We start from the raw sequence: 19,838 nt of genomic DNA on the forward strand, positions 1-19,838 counted from the left end.
ACCACATAAACAAGCATGGTGTCACATGCCCATAATCCCAGAACAAGGGGCAGAGGCAGGAAGACTGGAACTCAAGGCCATCCTTGGCTAATATGGAGCTCAAAGCCAACCTGGAATATGGAAGGCCTTGTAGGTAGGTAGGTAGATAGATAGATAGATAGATAGATAGATAGATAGGTAGATAGAGGAGAGAGGGGGCTAGGTAGAGGAAGAGAGAGTTGAAAGAGTTAAAATGCTCAGATTTTTTTTAACTCTATTTAAGAACAGAACCCTTGTTCCCATTTTGCCCTCGGATCTGGGGCATCCTGCATGGTAAAGAAAGCTTCTCCTGGAAAGCCCTGAGCTCCAATTTTTACCTAAATGTCCCCTTACTTTATAACCTCACAAAAGACACTTTTCTCTGCATTGTTTCTCATCTAAAATGTGAAAAGCAGGAGGGGGTGAAGGAGGAGGGAGGAGGAGAGAAGAAGGGGGAAAGAGAAGGGGGAAGGAGAAGGGGAGGAAGGAGGAGGAAAGGAATGAATCTATAAGGTTTAATTAAATGCTCTCTGGGTTTCTGAGTCTGTACAGAAGGAAATTAGCAAGGCATCATGGGACAATCATGATCTCCAGAGGCCAAGTCCAGGTGACATCTGCACCCCACACACACTCTGGTCCCACTGGAACTTCAAACTTGTCCGTGGTTAGCACAAATGTCTACCCTCCCTGCTAGCCTCTCCCCACCTCTAATCCAACTGCCCAAGTTTTCAAGACTCCACCCTCATCCAACCACAAACCCTGCCTAGTCTATCTCCTCTAATCTCTTAGCTCTGCTCACTTCTTTCCATCCAAAGCACCTTCCTCCCAGTCTAGACCCACACTGAATCAGTCTCTCTCTCTCTCTCTCTCTCTCTCTCTCTCTCTCTCTCTCCATCCCTCCCTCCCTCTCTATCCCTCCCTCTCCCTCTCCTTTTCCTCCTCCCTATCCCCCTCTCCTTCCCTCTCCCTCTTCCTTTCTCCCTCTCCCTCTCCACCTCTCTCTCTCTCTCCCTCTCCACCTCTCTCTCTCTCTCCCTCTCCACCTCTCTCTCTCTCTCTCTCTCTCTCTCTCTCTCTCTCTCTCTCTCTCTCCTCAGCTCTCTTGGGTCCATCCTTCATAACACAGCCTGAATTTCTTCCATAAACACAGGTGCCCAGCTTAAAACCCTGTGGTGATTGGAGGCCTGGTCCATGGGAAAGAATGTGCTGTAAACCTGTCCAAAAGCTATCACTAGGGAGGTCTTGGGCCTATGGGAGAATCAACAAGTGATGCTACAGATGTATTGATAATGGAATCGCAGTTAAATTGCCTCTTACTGCTTGTGTTTATTCCCACAGACTGCTGTAGCTCTCAGATTTGGTCGTAGAAGCCTCTTTTGGCCATGGGCATAGGTGAAGGCAGAGATTTGTGACAGACCAAAGCATTGAGAAGGGATTGCTGAGTTCTCTGCTGCAAAGGAGACATCTATATCACTCACTCCAAAGCCAAGAAATATTTCAGAAGAGGAGAGGAGGGCTGTAAGAGCCAAAGAAGGGAGAGGAGTGTTATAAAATGCTGTCACCTGAGCATGACATGGCTGTTGCAGTTATGAACACTCAGAGACGTTGACACCTACAGAAGACACGCACACAAAAGAGAGATCAGTGTGGGACTATGGCTAGGAAGCAGGGACTGAGCAGGGGTGGGAGGAGGAGTCAGAGGGATGGCAACAGACTACGTGATTGATGTAGAACGTATACATACAGAAAACTCAAAATCTTAAGCCCATGTTTGCCCTCGTGGTAAAATCCAAACTCCTTGTATTATTTGTGACAGAGTGCCTGACAGAACCAATTAACTGTGGGGAATTTGTTTTGGCTCACAGCTTCAAATGACTTTTGTCTATCACAATGGGAAAGGTATGACAGTGTTCATGGTGCTGGGAGCACGTGGTGGGAGTCCCTCACTGTATGGTGACCAAGGTAGCCATGAGAGCAAGAGAGACCCAGAAGCTGGGCTAGCCCCTTCAAAGGCCTACCCCTACTCACCCGCTTCAGCCAGCCAGCTCTCACTTCCTGAAGGGAAATGTTTAAACCACGAGCCAGAAGAGGACATTCAAACCGTAACACCCTTTAACCCAAGACTCAGCATGCACAGGCATCTTACCATTGACCCTCCTTTCTGCCAAACAGGACTCAATGTCCCAGGAGAGTAAGCATTCAGCTGATTAAAGTCCAGTAGTGGGTTTAGCCCCACTGGCTTGTGACAGAACTGGCTTGGGTCCCCATTAAAGTTCCATTAGGACTTTATACAAGACCTCTTTCAAAGGAGCAGTATCAGGGGCTTTTTGTCTGTTTATCTTTCTGCCTACTTTGAGATTCTCATACTCTACCTTGAAGAAAAGAAACTAGCTTGTTTACCAATGAGTTGGCTGCACCTTGCATGGTCTGTTCCCTAACAGCCAGTGCAGTTTTATGAATGAGTGAGTAAATGAATGGATACATAGATACCAGAATCATCCAAAGGCTCTGCCACGTTGTAGCTACGAGTCTACAGTGAAGCTGCCCTCACTTTCTGCACCTGTCCTTCCAGGCAGTTGTAGGTTGTGAGAAATTAAACAAGAGGTGCAAATGTGTTTTAAGACGTATAGCATCTGAATGTAGACATCAGTTGCTACACATCTTCTCTCTGCTTCAGTTTCCTGGCCTGGTTCCTACTCCGTAGCCTTAAAGTATGAGTTAAGTGAGTTAGCATATGCAATGTGCTTGAAATGGTACCTCACACACTGCAAGTATTATCAGATGAGTGTAGGGAAATGATGATTGAGCTTTACAGCCCTCTGGGATGCTGGGTACAGTGAACATTTGTTCATTTTGGATTAACCAGGTCTTGTGTATGGTTCTGATAGGATTGTCAACTGCAGTGGGCCCTTCACTAGCCAGTGGGAAGGCAGGCAGCAGGAGTAGGAAACCAAGCGGTCATATCACAACCAAAAGTACCAAACAGAGAGAGCACCGGAGCTCTCAAAGCCTGCCCTTCCCCAGTGACACTTCTTCCAGCAAGGCCATACTTCCTAAATCTCCCCCAAACAGCACTACTAGCTGGAGACCAAGCATTCAAATGCCTGCGCCTATGAGGGACATTTTTTTTCCTATTCAAACCATTACCCTCCAGTAGCTTCCACAGATTAGGATAGAATTCAGATACTTTCCCAGATCCCTGCACGTTCTAGTTCATGAATTCCTCCCCTCCCTTGTCTCTCACTCTTATTCCTGGTAGAAAGAGGTCTACCCTTGGCACTCTGAATGGTCACTTGCTGTTGCAGCTCAGATGAGTGCTCCCCCTCGAAGACTTTTCTCTGGACACCTCATGAGACCTGTGCCTTTCCACCTCCGTTCTCCAGGAAGCCTCCCTCTTTTCTTTCTCTCTTTTGCGCTTGCCATGGTCTGAGTTGTCTTGCTGTTGGTTGCTTTAATGAGATTCATTGCTGGCAGGCCCCCTCCACTGGAATGTAAGTTCTATGAAAGCAGGGAACCTGGCTGTTCTTTAATGCGTACCAGGTCTGAGCAGCAGTAGGGCGTGCAGAGTAAACCCACAATAAGGCATCCAGTAGTTACTACAGTTTGTAAGAAAACCCAGACAATAAACATAAGACAGGAGCTTCAATTCTCACTTAGCTAAGCAAGTTTTGGTTTTTTGTTTTTTTGGTTGGTTGGTTGGATTGGGTTGGGTTGGGTTGGGTTTTATGTTTGTTTGGTTGATTGTTTTGTTTTTTACTTTCTTTTGTTTTGCTTTTAGACAGAGTCTCACGTAACCCATGCTAACCTAGAACTTCTTATGTAGCCAAGGCTGACCTTGAATTCCTGATGCCTTGCTTTTACTACCAGGGTGCTGGGATTACCATACCGGGCTCTGAGAAAGTATTTCTGATACATTCTGAGATCACGAGGCAAGTAACAGCCTTCACTGTAAGCTGACAAGGTGGTGCGGGCCGTTCCCTAAGGCTTGGTCTAAAATGTAGGGAACAGGTGTGGGGCTTGGGGGGTGCCAGGGAGAGGCGAGGTTGCACCATGCACACTCCAACTGTGCACACCACAGTGATCTAGCCTCAGCTAAGGTTCTCCTCTGAGAAAGCTGGCTAATGACCTTGGTCATCTTTTCACTGTTTAGGCTTGCAACTAAGAAATAGAACTCCAGGAGTGGTCACCTGCCTCTGGAAAGCCGTTGATTCACACAAAAGCTGTGCTTTTTAAATTTTTCTCTCTCCACTACCACAATACCAGGCCTAGCGCCAAATTTTTAATATTTTTTGTGATATACATATATATATATCCAATCCACTTTGATGGTTTTGATGTTCAGGTAACGCCTAGCTTTCCTAGATCCCATCAAAAGAAAGTTCATAACGTTCATTCACATACTTGGTTGTAGACGCTTTAAACCATGACCTACAGGGAAATCGCTGTCACAAACACTGACTACACAAACCCTAAAGGCTCTGTCTTCAGAAAGCACCAAAGACCTAAGAGCTGGGGCTACCTCCACATCTTTACAGAAGTAAGTAAAGGAGAACAGACAGGACGGGTGAGCTATGAACGCAGTAGCCTGGTCAGCCAAGCTTAGGCTGTGAAGGAGTTGGAAAACAGAAAGCTAGTGGTAATGTAATAGATCAAGGGGACCGTGTTCCAGCTCCTGCAAGCAGCAGAACTCGGCAGCTTCAGCCATGCGGCTCCAGCTTTAGAGTGAAAAATAGAAGGGACTGCTGGGACAATGGATGCTGGTTAGCTGGAGCTAAGAAATTAGTGGTCATTAAGAAGAGACCAGCAGCACTGAGAAATCTTCTGGGAAGTGTCTTCTGAGAGCACAAAGAATGTGTGTTCCAAAGATAGCCAAGGCTGTACCTTGTGCTACAGTTGTACTTGATAATGTGTAAGAGTCACCAGGGTGGTACTGGTTTTGAAGGCATGAAGGGGTCATAAAGAACAACTGAGGCTTGGCATTGTGAGAGGCCATGGAAGGCCATTGGTGAAGGTACAGCCTCAGTTACAATTGATGGCCCAGAACTAAAGAGGCTATGCAAAGGATTTGAGGCTTGGCATCATGAAGAGAGCCTATTAGTGAAGCTTAGTTGCAGTGGAGGACCCCAGCGTACTGGAGATGCCAATGCTATGAGATGATCACCAAGAACAGCCATGGCAGTGAAATGGATCAACCTGAGCTTAGAGTGCTACAGAGGGCAGAGCTGGAGAAGTGATACCAGCCCTTTGAAGGAGCCCAGAAGATCATGTGTGGATCCCAGACATTGAAACAAGAAGCTATAACATTGAAGTTGCCTTGGAGACTCCAAGATTTTCAAGATGCCAGAGCTGTAGGCTATCTGCTGAGGAAAGTGGAGTGGAACCAGCCCAGGAAAAGAAGTTCGTGGCAGTCAACAAAGATGAAAAGGGAGTTGGAGATCTGAAGCCCTCCTTGACATCAGCCATGGAGATGTAGAGTTTGGAGTTTGCCCAGCTGGTTTCCTGTCTTGTTATGGTGATTACAGTTAAGAGATCAAATGAATCTCAGAAGAGACTTTGGACTTTTTAACATTGTTGCGACTGCTATAGACAATGGGAACCTTTGAAGTTGGACTAAATGTATTTTTGCATTATGCTATATTTAGGTATCCCCCCACCCCCCGCAGTCTACGGGAACCAGGGAGTGGAATTGTATATGCTTGACCCAGGAAGTGGCACTATTAGAAGGTGTGGCCTTGTAGGAATAGGTGTGTCACTGTGGATGGGCTTAAGACTCTTACCCTAGCTACCTGAAAGTTAGTATTCTGCTAGCAGCCTTCAGATGAAGATGTAGAACTCTCAGCTGCTTCTGAACCATGCCTGCTTGGATGGTGCCATGTGCCTGCCTTGATGATAATGGACTGAATCTCTGAACCTGTAAGCCAGCCCCAATTAAATGTTGTCCTTATAAGAGTTGCCTCGGTCATGGTGTCTGTTCACAACAGTAAAACCTTAATTAAGACAGAAGTTGGTGTATTGATCTATTGACAATCAAGTGTATTGATCTATTTCTTCCCCAATGCTACTCATTTAAAAAGAATTCACTGCATACCTCATGTATGACAGACAGACAGACACCTAGAATATATCGATACAAACAGATAAATATGGTTGCTCATGTGGATCTTATATTCCAGTGAGAAAAGATGGACATTAAATAGTGACTTTATTGAGGGTTGGAGAGATAGCTCAGTGGTTAAGTATACTCTACTCTTTCAGAAAACCTGAGTTCAGTTCTCAACATCCTTCTCAAGCAGCTCACTCCTTAAGGGAACTTAAGGAGTTGGATCCCAGTAGGATCCAACAAAGGCCTCTTCAGGTACCAACACACGTGTGTATACCACACACACACACACACACACACACACACAGAGTTATATGTATTATGTATTATAATATAATTATAAATAATAAAAATGCAAAATTAACAGTGCCTCTGTCTTAGGGTTTTACTGCTATGAGAAGACACCATGACCATAGCAACTCTAATAAAGGAAAGCGTTTCATTAGAGCTGGTCCAGTATCATCATGGCAGGAGCTGTGACAGCGACCAGGCAGACATGGTGCTGGAGAAGAAGCTGAAAATTCTACATCTCAGTCTTCAAACAGCAGAGGACTGTGTGCCACACTGGATGTAGCTTGAACATATGACACTTCAAACCCCACCTCCACAGTGACACACTTCCTCCAACAGGGCCACACCTACTCCACCAAGGCCACACCTCCTAATAGTGCCACTCCCTATAGGCCAAGAATTCAAACACATGAGTCTGTGGGGACCATTCCTACTCAAACCACCACAGACTCTATTAAAGAAAGCATCTGACTTATAAGTCATAAATTTACTCATCTAGAACATATTGTAAAATCTCCTAAGAAATACAAATGAGATATTGACTATTACAAGATAGTTTATAAACAAGTGATGCAATATGTTAGAAGGTAAAATAAATTGAAGTAAAAGAAAGAAATAGAGCAGTCATGGAGGGTACACCTTGCTGAGAGAGTAATACTTCAGCAAAACCCAAAGAAGATGAGTTATAGCTTCAGGGTGGCTGCTCGACTTTCTTTTTAGCTTCCAAGATGATCGACCCAAATCTAAGCTCATTACAGTGCCTTAGAGGTCCCTGAGGACTATGCAGTCACAGCCCTTTCTCCTTTGGAGAAACACGGTGGCTGAGCCCAAGGATCCCAGTACCAAACTGTATTCAAATGCTGCCTCTACCACTTTCAAGGTGCATGGCTTTGTGGTGGTATTCCATTCCTCTGAGCCCCAGTTCCCTGCTTCAAACTGGAGATATTAATAGGACCTACGTCACAGGGCTCTTTTCAGGATTTAGTGAGCTAGCACAGGTGAATTCCTTTGCACACAGGAAGAACTCAATAAAATCAGCTGTAATTACTGAGCCTCGATCTGGTCTCTCAACATTTATTTACATTTTCCTTGGTCCTGGCTCTTTACCCATACTGATATTTTAACATTGTTTATGGTTTGTGCTTCTGTGGTAAGCCACCTCAAATCCTTTGTGGATTAGGGTAGGTTATAAATAAGTAAGTAAATAAATAAAAATCCGGACAGGAGAATATTTACACAGAAGCAAAACATTTCATTACTAACAAACTGAATTGCAAGTGAGGCCAAAAGCAAGAAATATTGATTCTGATTCCTAAGAGTCCATCAAAAGCCACGACAAGGCATCCTCTGGTTTCCCTTCGACCATTTTTGCCCTCCCTCCCTCCTCTCTCCTTACTCTACCCTCTCTTCTTTCCAAACACTTCTTCCTTCCTCAACACAGAGCAAATGAGTCACACAAAATGACTCAGTAGCCCCCCCAAGTCCTCCCAGCCTCCTAGTGCTTCAGTGTCGTGGGCCTCACAGAGCTGCTCTTCCCCATTAGAAAAGAGATAGAAAACAGATAGGGTCACCTTCCATGTTGACACACTTACGGGCAGAATGCTGGCTCTGTGAACTACCAGACATAGGCTGGACCCTCTCGTGTCAAGAGTAACCGAGCTGTGTGGTGACACAAAAGTTCCTGAAGCCCTCAGTGCCCCTAATTCCTGATGGGCAGTAACAGTAACTCCCAAGGTGCTTGTGTAGACGAAAAAGATAGAATTTAGGACTGCAACATATTATTTTCAAAGTCTTCCATGAATGTTGACTGGACCAAAGTAACCCTTAGAGGGTTAAACATCTTCATAGGGGTGGACGTAGCAGACACAAGGTAAACAAGCTGGTTGAGGTATATCCCTACTTGATAGAAACCCTGGCAAGAAGCAAAGGAGAAAAGTCATTTGAGTCCTGACTACTATATTTTATTTTATTTTATTTTATTTTATTTTATTTTATTTTATTTTATTTTATTTTATTTTTAATTATGTGTATGTCTGTCTGAGTGTATGCCATGTAACTACTAGTGCCTGTGAAAGCCAGAAGACAGTGTTGGGTCTCCTAGAGCTGTGAGCACCTCTGATGTGGGTGCTGGGAACTGAACTCAGGTCCTTAGCAAGAGCACTGTGTGCCCTTAACCACTGAGCCACTTCTCTAGCCCCGGAGCCCCTACTATTAGAGGGGCTTTCAGGGGTCTTCCTTGCTTCTCTCTTTGATATGAGCATCGATAGCTATAATGACAGCCAGGGGTGATCTCTGCACAGAGCAGGGGGAGTTCAGGAGGAAGCCCTGTCCCCCACCCCCACCCTCAGGAAAGACCAATCTCCACCACAGTGCATCACAGGCAGGACTGACAGAAACCCTCCAGGTCCCGCTGTGCCTCCTCTGTGATTCCTGCACTGACAGATCATGAACCTGGGGCTTTGCTAACCTGCAGTGAGACCCCAAAGTCTTCTTTCTCTCTGACTAACATCTGCTACCCCATGCCCAGAGCAAAAGCTCTCTATTCTGTGAGCTTGGACTTTGGAACTGGCTAGAACTTCATTTGAAGAATACACCTCTTACGTGACATTAATTAAGTTGTTTATTCTTTCTGGTCCCTCTAGATTGCAAGCATATCAAAAATGCCCACCACTTACCAAAATAGCCACAAAGATTAGATAAAGCAATACGGTGGGAATACACGAAGCACTGCCCCATCCATAGTGGGCACTCAGTAGCCTCTAGTCACTTTAATGACACCTGGGGAAGCTTAGCCTGACATTCCACCATGGTGTTGTTACACTCAAAGAGGGGCAGCAGATACCCAAACAACAGCACTCCTGGGGAGCCAGGGAATAAGGCCTGGATGCCACACTGATTCCTTTCTCCCCACTGCCTGGAAAGGAAATTCCTAGAGGGTAAGCAGGAGACCTAGCTTGTCTCTGTGCCTTTCCTTGGCAAAAGAGAAGACCCAGCTTAGGGTCTCCAGATCAATATTCTTTTTTTTTTAAAGATTTATTTATTTTATTTATGAGTACACTGTAGCTGTCTTCAGACACACCTGAAGAGGGCATTGAATCTTATTACGGATGGTTTTGAGCCACCATGTGGTTGCTGGGATTTGAACTCAGGACCTCTGGAAGTGAAGTCAGTGCTCTTAACCGCTGAGCCATCTCTCCAGCCCCAGATCAATATTCTTGACCTTCTGACACATACTGATGGATCCTTCTATGCAGGGAAGCAGGGAGAACCAAAGTCACTGTCTGGAAGTCTAGAGTGCATCTGGGGGAAAGGCAAAGAACGCCCATCACAGCCGATACGGAGTAATGGCGGCCGAGTGTCTCTGGAAACACAGCTTTAGCTGTCCCTTGGATAGAATGGAGAGAGCCATTGTAGGCTGTCCGATAAAGGACTGACATTTCGCTCAGACCGCCACCTAGAGAACGATCTGAGGGTGGCCAGGGAGGTTCCAAGGAGAAGGTGACACTTCATGTTGAAAAAATTGCACAAAGCCTGGGGGAAGGGAGGGTTGGACATTCCAGACTAAAGCACAGCGTGGTCAATGTCCCAGAGAGGGGAGAGTTTGGTGACAGGGGAAAACTGCAGGGCAGCATAAGAAAGCGGAGCACCTCTGGGTACACGGAATGAAGGTTATAACTACTGTAGGAAAACACGAGAAGCAGGCCTGCAGTCCTAACTAGGAGAATCACCGAAGACCTCATGGAAGTAGTATATTAAAGAGGTAGTAGGAGAAAGGAAAACCGTACGGTTTTCTGGGGCCAAGAGATTAACACTGTAAAGGTCCTGGGGCCTGAGAGGCTGCCATCTTGGTAATGGCCACAGATTGGGAGGAAGGAGTGAAGGGCTGGAAGTTAGAGCATTAAAGGACGCCTGCTCTTATGAAGACCCTCCCAGGCTATAAGGGGCGCTTTGGCTTTCTCTTGAGTGCAATGGCCACCGGCTGGGGAGGCTCTGACAAAGGAGAGATGCAACCTGGTGCGCGTTTCAAAAGGATCGCTCGGACTACTCTGTAAAGAAACAGCTGCAGGTGGCCGAGGATGGAAGACTCGTAAAGAGGCTACTGCTGAAATTCAAACTACGGAGAAGAGCGGTGGCTGGTACCCTTCTTTTTAGTAGCCGCATGCAGCTTCTCATTTTCGCCATGTAAAACTGCTGCGTGCGCAATCCACTGCTCCACATAGCCTGCAGTGGGGTGAAATTTCAGGAAACAGCCCCGGAGAAGGTAAGATTGGAAATATGCCACACCTGGGCCGCCCTTGAAACCCTGGTGCCCACATGAAAGCAAAGCAGATGAGTGCCTGTCCTGCTGCCTAAGTCAGGAAAGCTAACCCCGATGGAGAGAGAGGTGTCCACCCTCTCTTGCTCTACAGAGACAGAAAAAGAAGGAGTGGGAAGTAAGGCGCCTCCTCCGAGTCCTGGAACAGGTCCTGAGCTCCCGGGTATGCGGTGTTCCGCGGGTACAGGTGCCAGCATCCTGGCAGGAAGCGCTACAGCATCCCCCCTGGGCACGAACACTCCCACCCCAGCTCTGACCCCTTTGTCTAGCTTGCCTCTACCCTCATCCATCTGTCTGTCCATCCCACTCCAGATAAAATGTGTACAGCCCTAGTGGGGTCCCTCTGGCGGTTGCCGTAGTCGCGCAGCCCCGACCCGGGGCTCCCGAGAGAAGAAAATCATGAATGAAATGGATGCGGCGCTCCCACTCCCCCGCCCTCTCAGTCCAGGCAACCTTGGCATGGGGGCGGCGCCTGTGGGGACTCCGCACAGAGTTGCAGTGGGCGAAGGGGCACCGGAGATGGGAGCCGATGTTAAGGGTCTGTAGTCCGCCCCCCTAGAGCTCTAGGCGATGCCGGAGCTCCCCACCCCCACCCCGCCAAGCTGGCGAGCCCTGCGCAATTCCCGGGGAGCGGCGCAAGCCCGTCTGGGGGCGGGGCGGAGCCCGGGCTGGGGGTGCCAAGCAGACCCGGCAGCTGCGCCCGCGACTCTGCAGTCCAGGCGCATTTGGTGGGGCGATTGGGCAGGGAGCACGCAAGGAGAGCGGGACTGAGGGCTCCGCGGACAGACCGACAGACGGACGCCCCCGCACACGCAGACGCACCGAGCTCCGCACGGCCCCTGTCACACACAGACAGGGACACACGCAGACACGCACACTCGCGCGCTCACATCCTCCCGCCAGCCTTCTTGTCCGCCGGCGCCCGGAGCCCGCTCTGGCCGGTAAGTGAGGCGCCTTTGTGTGAGAAGCCGGGAGGCATTGGTACGGGGTCCCCTCTGGGGCGGTAGCGAAACTGACATTGCCTCCAACCCACGGGACCCAGGAGCCCGAGTCCGCCCCCGCCACGCCCCCCGTAGGGCACCCTGAAGACTGGAAGTGGGGTCCCCAATGCAGAGGAGGAGGCTTGTGGTTGGGGACCACGGAGGGAGCGTGCTCTTCTATGGTTCCAAGGAGGGATCCAGATAGTGGTCCAGGTCAGAGCTTCTGCGGCCCAGGCTGGTGTGCAGCTCTCAGCTGCAGCGCCTCTCTGAAGTCTGAACCCCAGAGAGGGGTGATGGAAACGGTGGCTAGCCAGCTGGTAGCCAAATTGTGCCTTCCCTAAGACCCTTTAGCTATCGGTTCCAAAATAGAATCCCGGTGCATTTCCCCTCCTCCCGACATATTGCTTTCTTTCCTGGAGGAGGCCCAGGCTCCTGCAAAGCTTGGGTCAGAATCCTCATCAAGGATCAATTAGAGAGATGAGTAGGATCATAGGGCCGGAAAAACTCATTTGATAGCTTCATGTTCCAGACAGGGAAACTGAGGTCCAATGAGGTGGTAAGGCCAAGGTCACTAGAGAGTTAGTAAGCAAAGCATGCATCAGAATCTGGGGTGCTTGGTTTTTATACTCATTTTCTCCCCTACACAATCAGACCCAATCCCCAGGAAACCCCAGAGCTCAGAAATTCACGTGAGTATGCCAGGTGAGTCTTGGCAATGCTGGCCCTTCCCCCAACTGAAACTGAAGATGCCATTCATTTCCTGTCATCCTTACTGGTTTAAAAAATTGGGAGTGGGTGCTTTAATTTACCTCATTTCGCCTCTAGAGGGGCTCTGTTTTGCAAGCATCCATGGTTTGGAAGGTAATTCGGAGAATGAAGCAGAAATTAGATTCCTGGTGTGAATCCAGCCCTTCCAGAAGTTGCTAAGCCTGAGGGTCCCCAGTTGGACCAGGTGATGTGGCATTCCATTCACCTAACTTTGGGATGACCACGTGCCCTCCAAGTCAGCCACTCTGCTGTCCTCCATAAGGACCCACTTTTTCTCATCCAACCATGTCTTTGTAGAGGACTAATCAGCCTTCCTTTGTGGAGGCCCCCAGGCCCTCACCAATGTTCCTTTTTCTTGCTATTTATTAAGGCTGGCCTCTTGGTATTGCTGAGAAAGCTGCCGAGGAAGCTTTAGTTACAGCTGCACCAGGCACCCTCAAGGGCAGTTCAGTGTCCCCATGCAGAGTGGGCTGTCTGGTGACAGAAAGTGTCAAGAGAGATAGGTCTGAGGAATTCAAGCACGAGATAGAGAAAGGATGAAGTTGGAGAGTTCGGATGGGATAGGGTTCAAGTTAAAAATCAAGTTCAGTCTCTAGGGACATGAGGCTATCTCAAGAACGTCCTTCTTGAGCTAGGTAAGCAGACTAACATGGAGCAGGGCAAAGGTGGCCTCATAAGAGCCCCAGGAGCCACGGCTGGCACAGTAGTCTATGTAGATGGTATCCTTCTCCTAAGAGGCACCGTTTGTACTGACTTCATAAAGAACTGAGGCACTTAGGTTTGGGATATATCAAAGTTCCCACCCTGAGCGTGGGACACCTTGGTCCCAGGTCCAGCTCCTCTTCACCACTGTGTAGTTCAGAAGCTTCTTGTAACCTCTCTGTAGTACACTTTCTCCTTGAGGAAAATTCTCTCATGTCCAGGATTCCAGGGCTACACCTTTCGTTGGGGATAGCCTGAGGACAAGGGGAAAACATTTATTTATATAACTACTCTGGGCCTGGTTTCCTCTCCTTTCACTTTGTGAGGGAATGTTTCCTGACTTAAAGAGAGAATAATGCATGTAGGTTACTGAGCACAGTTCCCAGGTCAGAGGGAGGACTCAGGAACTGAATGATTCTTACATTAATGCCTTAGCTTTGCACATATGCCTTCTGCTTGTTCCCGTCTTCAGGTTGTTTGAGGATGTGGGATTTTAAGTCCTCTTGGTGATTCTCCCTAAAGCCAGTTCTCTTCCTGCTGACCTATGCCTTGATCTAGTGCTCAGTCCCTATAAGATATCCATGTCAACACCCTGGCGGACTTTTGCTTACCAGTTTAACTTGAGTGATTAGGCAATTCATCTTCAGACAGTGCTGAGGCTTTTCTTACCCTTGGCCACCTGTATTTACTCTGCACAGCACAACAGCGATGCTGAGAGCTCCAACCACTCCATTAAGCAGGTGGGGAAGTTAAAATACGAGTCTCCAGGGAACAAACAAGGCAGTATAACCTACTTAAAAAGTTTAGAAGAAGGGCAGATTTCTTCTTCTTGAGAATCGAGGTGTTTTCTGAAGCTCGGTGGTACCTGAGCTAGGTCTAAGTGATTCGTATATTAGAAGACAGATAGGATGCTTCCAAGAGGTAGAAACAGTCCGAGCAGGGAGCAGACAGATTCAAGGACATGGAACATGGTCAGAAACTGAAAAGTGATCCATCCCACACTGAAGCCATGAGTTAAAACCAACTCATGATGAGGCTTTGGTAGTGGCAGGTGCTGGGGCACTGAATGCCAAGCCAAGAAATTGGACTTTCATTGTCGAGTGCAGGAGAGATGTAATCAGACTTGCTACAAGGAGAATAAGCTGGATGGAGACAGTCTGTTGACAGGGAGCTCAAGTAGGAAAAGATGACAGTAGCCTATGGAGAGATAACAAGGTCCTGGACTGGGGGCAGTTGGAAGAACAGATAGAAAAGAGATCTGGCATCAGCAAGAGGTCTCATCACCAAAACATGCAGGTGACTTGGTGTGGGCGCTTCAGGGAAGGAGGAGTAAGCGAGGGCAAGGCTTCGTGGTTTGAATGGCTGATGTTGCCATTCACAAAAAGAATCCACCAGGAGGGGGAAGGAGGCTCTAAACAAATAGGAGTGGCTGACAGGAGCCATGATGACTCCCAATGCAAAGCTCTGCTTGCCAAGCACGTGATATGGTCAAGAGCTAGTTCATCCATTCATCCTCTGATGCACAGGAACATCCGTGATGTGCTGGCTTGTTGCAGGTTCCAGGAATGTTTTGCTGAAAAAGACAAACTTCCTACGCCAGGAGGGACAGAAAATAAAGCCTAAGCAAGATAAAATGCTCGAGGTTTGCCTCTGGAGCAGGATAAAGCAGGAGAAGGAGTAAGTGGTGGGTAAGGGTGGAGGAAGGGACTTTCCTTAAACAAAACTGCCTTTGGGGAGTTGATATCCAAACAAAGCCCTGAAAGAAGTGACAAGGAGATGTGAGAGAGCAATCGTTTCTAGAAGAGCCCTGGGATAAGACTAGATGGGCATTTCTAAGGAGGCTGTGCTGCTGTAAGAGGAAGAAGTCTGGCAGGGAAAGGGGCATGAAAGAGGGCAGGTCCCATCATTCGGCTGCTTATAGGTCTGAGGAATGAGACCCATAATACATTGGTGTTAATGAGTCCAAGAGGACCTGAGTCCTATTTGTGTATTCTTAGTGCCTAGCAAAATAGCCCTAGTGCTATACAGTGGCTCACTAAATATAGTCATTGAAGGGATAAATGTTGGAACTGGCCATTCATGTACCAGATTTCACATCTTACACTTTCATGAACCAATAAATATATTGTGTCATGGTAAGGATATAGTGAACTTGTAGTATAGTCACATTCATAAAACTTAGGAGACGTGAATGCCTTGTGCATTGAGTAAATTGAGGAAAATGCATGTGTCTTGGGCAGCAACATGGCCCAAGAGATAAAAACACTTGCCATCAAAGCCTTGGTTTGATCCCTGAAACCCATGGAAAGATGGAAAGAGGGAAATGACTGTAAAACTGTCCTCTGACCTCCGTACACAAACCATAGTGCTCATGCACCCACACATAAGCATAGTAATTTTTTAAAATCTTCATATCTTGTTCAGTCTGACTCAATGTTGTAAACACTGCTAATGACTGGGGGCTAAGTAGAAAGACATACATGCAATGATTGCAAACCAGTTAAAATGATAACATTTGAGGTCTTTGATCTTACTTCTATGGTTAAGGTAGAGCCTTCTGTTCATTCCACAGTTTCTCCTGTTCAACTCCTTCACCCTCAGCCACTTTTCTAACAAACATTCTGAAGACACTGACTTCTCGCACAGAGGCACAGATTGCAGGACAAGGCATTATAGTCTCTAGTAAAAAGAAAGCTCCCCCAAAAGGCAGATAATACAACATGGAAACTATTTATAGTATTAATATATTAGATACCTAGCTTGCTATTTAAATGAATCTACAAGTGTCAAGGGTAAAACTTTAGAAGGTAGCTAGCCATATAAAACCTATGCATTAAACTGAACAAGGTGTGTATGGGTATTTCAAATGATATGGAGCCCTGTGCTAAAAACAAAAGAAGCTCACCAGAAAATACCTATGCACCCATATGGATTGGCACAATTGTAGATGTGTTCTGACCCGAAACCTGCCCACAGCTGAGTGACCTGAGTGAGGGTCTTCCCATCTCCCAAACTCAGTTTTCCTATCTCTAGCAGGGGTAGGGTGTGGGTTGCCAGGATACTGCAACACTAAGCCCTCCTAGCCTGTGCAGTTGACAGTGATGTCGTGGCTCCCTGTGGTCATCAGATGATTTGGGGTTGAGGGGCAGATAGGTAACATGTGGCCTGCTGCCAACATGAGCTGTTCCCACGAACAGGAAGCCAACTGTGAGGCTGTACCTTGTGGGGAACAAGTTGACAGGTGGTCTTAGTCTAAGACTCGAGGACTGAACCTCGTGGTCCAAACTCCATCTGAGTCTAGCAGATGCTTTGGCTCTATAGCCTGGAACATGAAGAAGACAATTTGGGACACATGAGCTGGATCCTGGAGAAAATGGAGATATAGAGACACATGATCAAGTAGTTCTAGGGGTGCATCAGAGGGCATGCTTGCGGCCCTGCTTTTAGTTCTTTGGGGTATACCTAGTGGTAAAATTGCTGGCTTATATGGTAACTCTATGTTTCACCTTTTGAGAAGCTATAGTGTACTTTTATTTTTTTAAAATAAAAGGGATTTTTTTGTTTGCCTAGTATGAAGAAAACCTCCCATGGAAGTCTTAGGAATGAATGGTGCAGGAAAGAAGCCATTAATTTAAAACAAGTAAATTTTGTGTGAGCTCTGCATGATCTCAGAGGTAATAGAGAAGAAGAAAGGGGAACAGAATACAAATGAGCACAACCGCCATTTCTGAAGAATTATTGTGATCTAAAGGCACTGTGGGTGGAAAAAGAATGCTCTCCAGAGAGAATGTAGTGGGTGGAATTCATTCAAGCATGCAGGTATTTACTGCACTGGGCATCAAGGTGGACACGGGAGTCTCAGCAATCAACATGGCCTGCAAGACCTTATCCTTGAACCAGTCTGATCTAGTGGGGCCAGAAAAAAAAAGAAAAAGAAAAAAAGCAATCTGGCAACCATGTTCTATATCAATGTGTGCCACGAGAATAAGACACAGACTTTCAGATAGAGCTGGTGGTACAAGCTTGCAAGCGCCATTACTCAGAGGATTAAGGCAGGAGGAGAGTAAGTTTAAGGCCAGCCTGGACTACAGAATAATGAGTTCAAGGCCAGTCTAACCTCTCCAAGCATCTTCCCTGCTGTTTAGGGACTCCTCTTTGTCTTTCAGCTCTCATCTGTGCGGTTCCACCCTCCATAAGACACCCCCAGCTTTCACTTCACACATATCTGGCACCACTCACTAGATTGCAAGCTAGTAGAGCAGACTGGGATCAGCTATGTGTCTCCAGAATGAGCCAAGCAGATATGGATATAGCATTATACTGTTTTGCCTTAAGAATGTTTCAGATACAAACAGAGTTTAAGATAAGTATGCAGGGGCTGAAGAGATGCCTCAGTGGTTAAGAACATTAACTGCCCCTGCAGAGGACCCAGGTTCGGTTCCCTGTACCCACATGGTGACTTACAACATTTTCAGAGGATCCAGCACCTTCTTCTAGCTTCCATGAGCACTAGACGTGCATGCAGTACACAAGAATACACACAGGCAAAACATTCACGCACATAAAATAAAAACAAATATTTTTATGTATATACATAGGTGTGTGTGCACGCATGTGAGCACACGAAAATGGGAATTGTCTAAGTGGTGGGTACCTGTCTAGGATCTAAGAGGTGCTAGATTCAATCCTCAGGACCATAAAAATAAATAAGCATAAAAACACAAATTTAAAAATCAAACTGAGAGGGGGACAGTAAGATGGCTCAGTGAGTAAAGGTGCTTGCCGTCAAGCCTGATGACCTGAGTTCTATACCTGGAACCCATATGACTGAAGAAAAAAAAAGTCTCCAAAAGTTGTCCTCTGACCTCTGCAAGCATAGCATTCACACACACACACACACACACACACACACACACACACATACAAGTATATGTAAAAAATTAAAAATTAAATTAACTGCAAACATATCCCAGACTGTTCCCTGAAGCTGATAAAAGAAAGATAGTGAAAAGAAGTCCAATTTCTGCACATAGATGAGAAGCATAGCCTAGGACTTATGGCCAAGGAAGAGCTGTGCGCTCAGGGAGCCGAGGGGAGGAGAGCAGCCAAGGACAGTCACCTAGAGGAGATGAACTTCAAAGGTTTTCAAGGAGGAGCCTGTGTTGAACGAGGGATTATAGTCAGGAGCTATCCACAGAAAGCCTTAAAGCATGGACTTCCAATTGTGCTGAAGGCTGAGTCCCAGTCCCTCCCCTTTCCCTCCTTGTTCATTTCTTCCTTCATTATCTCTCACTTCTTCCCTTCCCATCTCCTGAATCTGAGCATACAGGAAAGCACTGGAGAAGGCCCATTGCATTGCCTTTCATCTCTTCTGTCTTCCTACATTGGAGGATGCAGGATTAAATCCATCCCTTACTCCTTCTTTCCCTGGGCAGCTCATAGAAGACACAGTCCTGGACAGATGAGCCAGGGAACAGCTCTAGGATGGGGTGTAGTTCTTCACCAGGTCCCAGACCACCAAGTGCTGAAAAAGGAATTCACTCAGAGCCCAGGTTGCATGCAGCAACCTCACTGGAGAGAGCTCCTGGGGGAGCCATGTGCTAAGGTGGGCCTTCGAATAAAAGAGCAGGTCACAGCTTAGAGAGCCTGTGCAAACTGGAAGAATAGGAGACAGAGAGGCTGAGAAGCCGGAGAGAACATGGCTGGGGATGGACTCATTTCACCATGGAAGAAGACTTAGAATTCAATTATTTTTACCTGTTTCTCTCCAGAGCTCTAGGTCTGGCTCTGAGGGTCTGGAAACAAGCCAAGGCCTTTCATAGGGGAGAGAGGAGTTTGTCTAGGGATCCCTTCTCTTTAACTGCAGAGATGCCTGGCAGAGCCTAAGGCAGGGAGGCTGACTTTCGTAGCTGATAGCAACTACATAAAGTAATCAGGGGTAGACTGCAGGAGATGCTTTGAGCTGGGTCAGTGGGAACAACAGTGGTGTTCTCAATATCTCAGGATTACCTAGTATTTTCTGTACACATGACTATTCCTAGTTTTTACCACAGCCCTGCAGCTCCCCTCGCTTTTGCTGAGCCTGAGGTAGATTAAGACACCAGCCCAGGGATCTGTAGGCAGAAGGTAACAGGATGCAGTATGCCAGCATCTGAACCTATCCTTTTCCCAAAGGACTGTGGTTGACTTAAGGAGGGCAACCACAAGACTGCCGGTGTGTCATGTGTTGAGAGAGTCAACTCATGTCTGTTGAAGGGCACCCAGGGTCCCAGGAATGCAGCTGTTTTCAGAACACAGTAAAAGAATCCAGTCTCATCCTGACTTCTCTGTTGGCCAGAATGACCATCTTGTCAGATCCTAAATATCCCTACATTTCTTTTAGCTTCTACAAATGGATAGTGGTGCCTCCCTCTGTGGTGGTTTGAATGAGAATGTCTCCCCTTGATTCCCTGCCCTGCCCTGCCCTGTAAGCGCATATATTTCCATGTTTAGTCCCTAGTTGGAAGGATTGGGAGGTTTGCCCGAGGTTTGCCCTGTCTCTCTCTCTCTCTCTCTCTCCCTCTCTTTCTCCCTCTCCCTCTCCCTCTCCCTCTCCCTCTCCCTCTCCCTCTCCCTCTCCCTCTCCCTCTCCCTCTCCCTCTCCCTCTCCCTCTCCCTCTCCCCC

General features: G+C 47.1%; 1 protein-coding gene across 1 annotated transcript in view; it reads left to right on the forward strand.

The window, feature by feature from the left end:
- Positions 1-11,350: 11,350 nt before the first annotated feature.
- LOC114636230 (tyrosine-protein phosphatase non-receptor type 5-like) overlaps positions 11,351-19,838 on the forward strand; it is a gene marked incomplete at its 3' end in the record, with an annotated part of 48,132 nt that continues 39,644 nt past the window's right edge. The window contains exon 1 of the mRNA XM_028784435.1: positions 11,351-11,665. The remainder of the gene's footprint in view (positions 11,666-19,838) is intronic.

The sequence above is a fragment of the Grammomys surdaster genome, unplaced genomic scaffold, assembly GCF_004785775.1.
Source record: "Grammomys surdaster isolate TR1022 unplaced genomic scaffold, NIH_TR_1.0 123045, whole genome shotgun sequence".
Lineage (NCBI taxonomy): Eukaryota > Metazoa > Chordata > Mammalia > Rodentia > Muridae > Grammomys > Grammomys surdaster.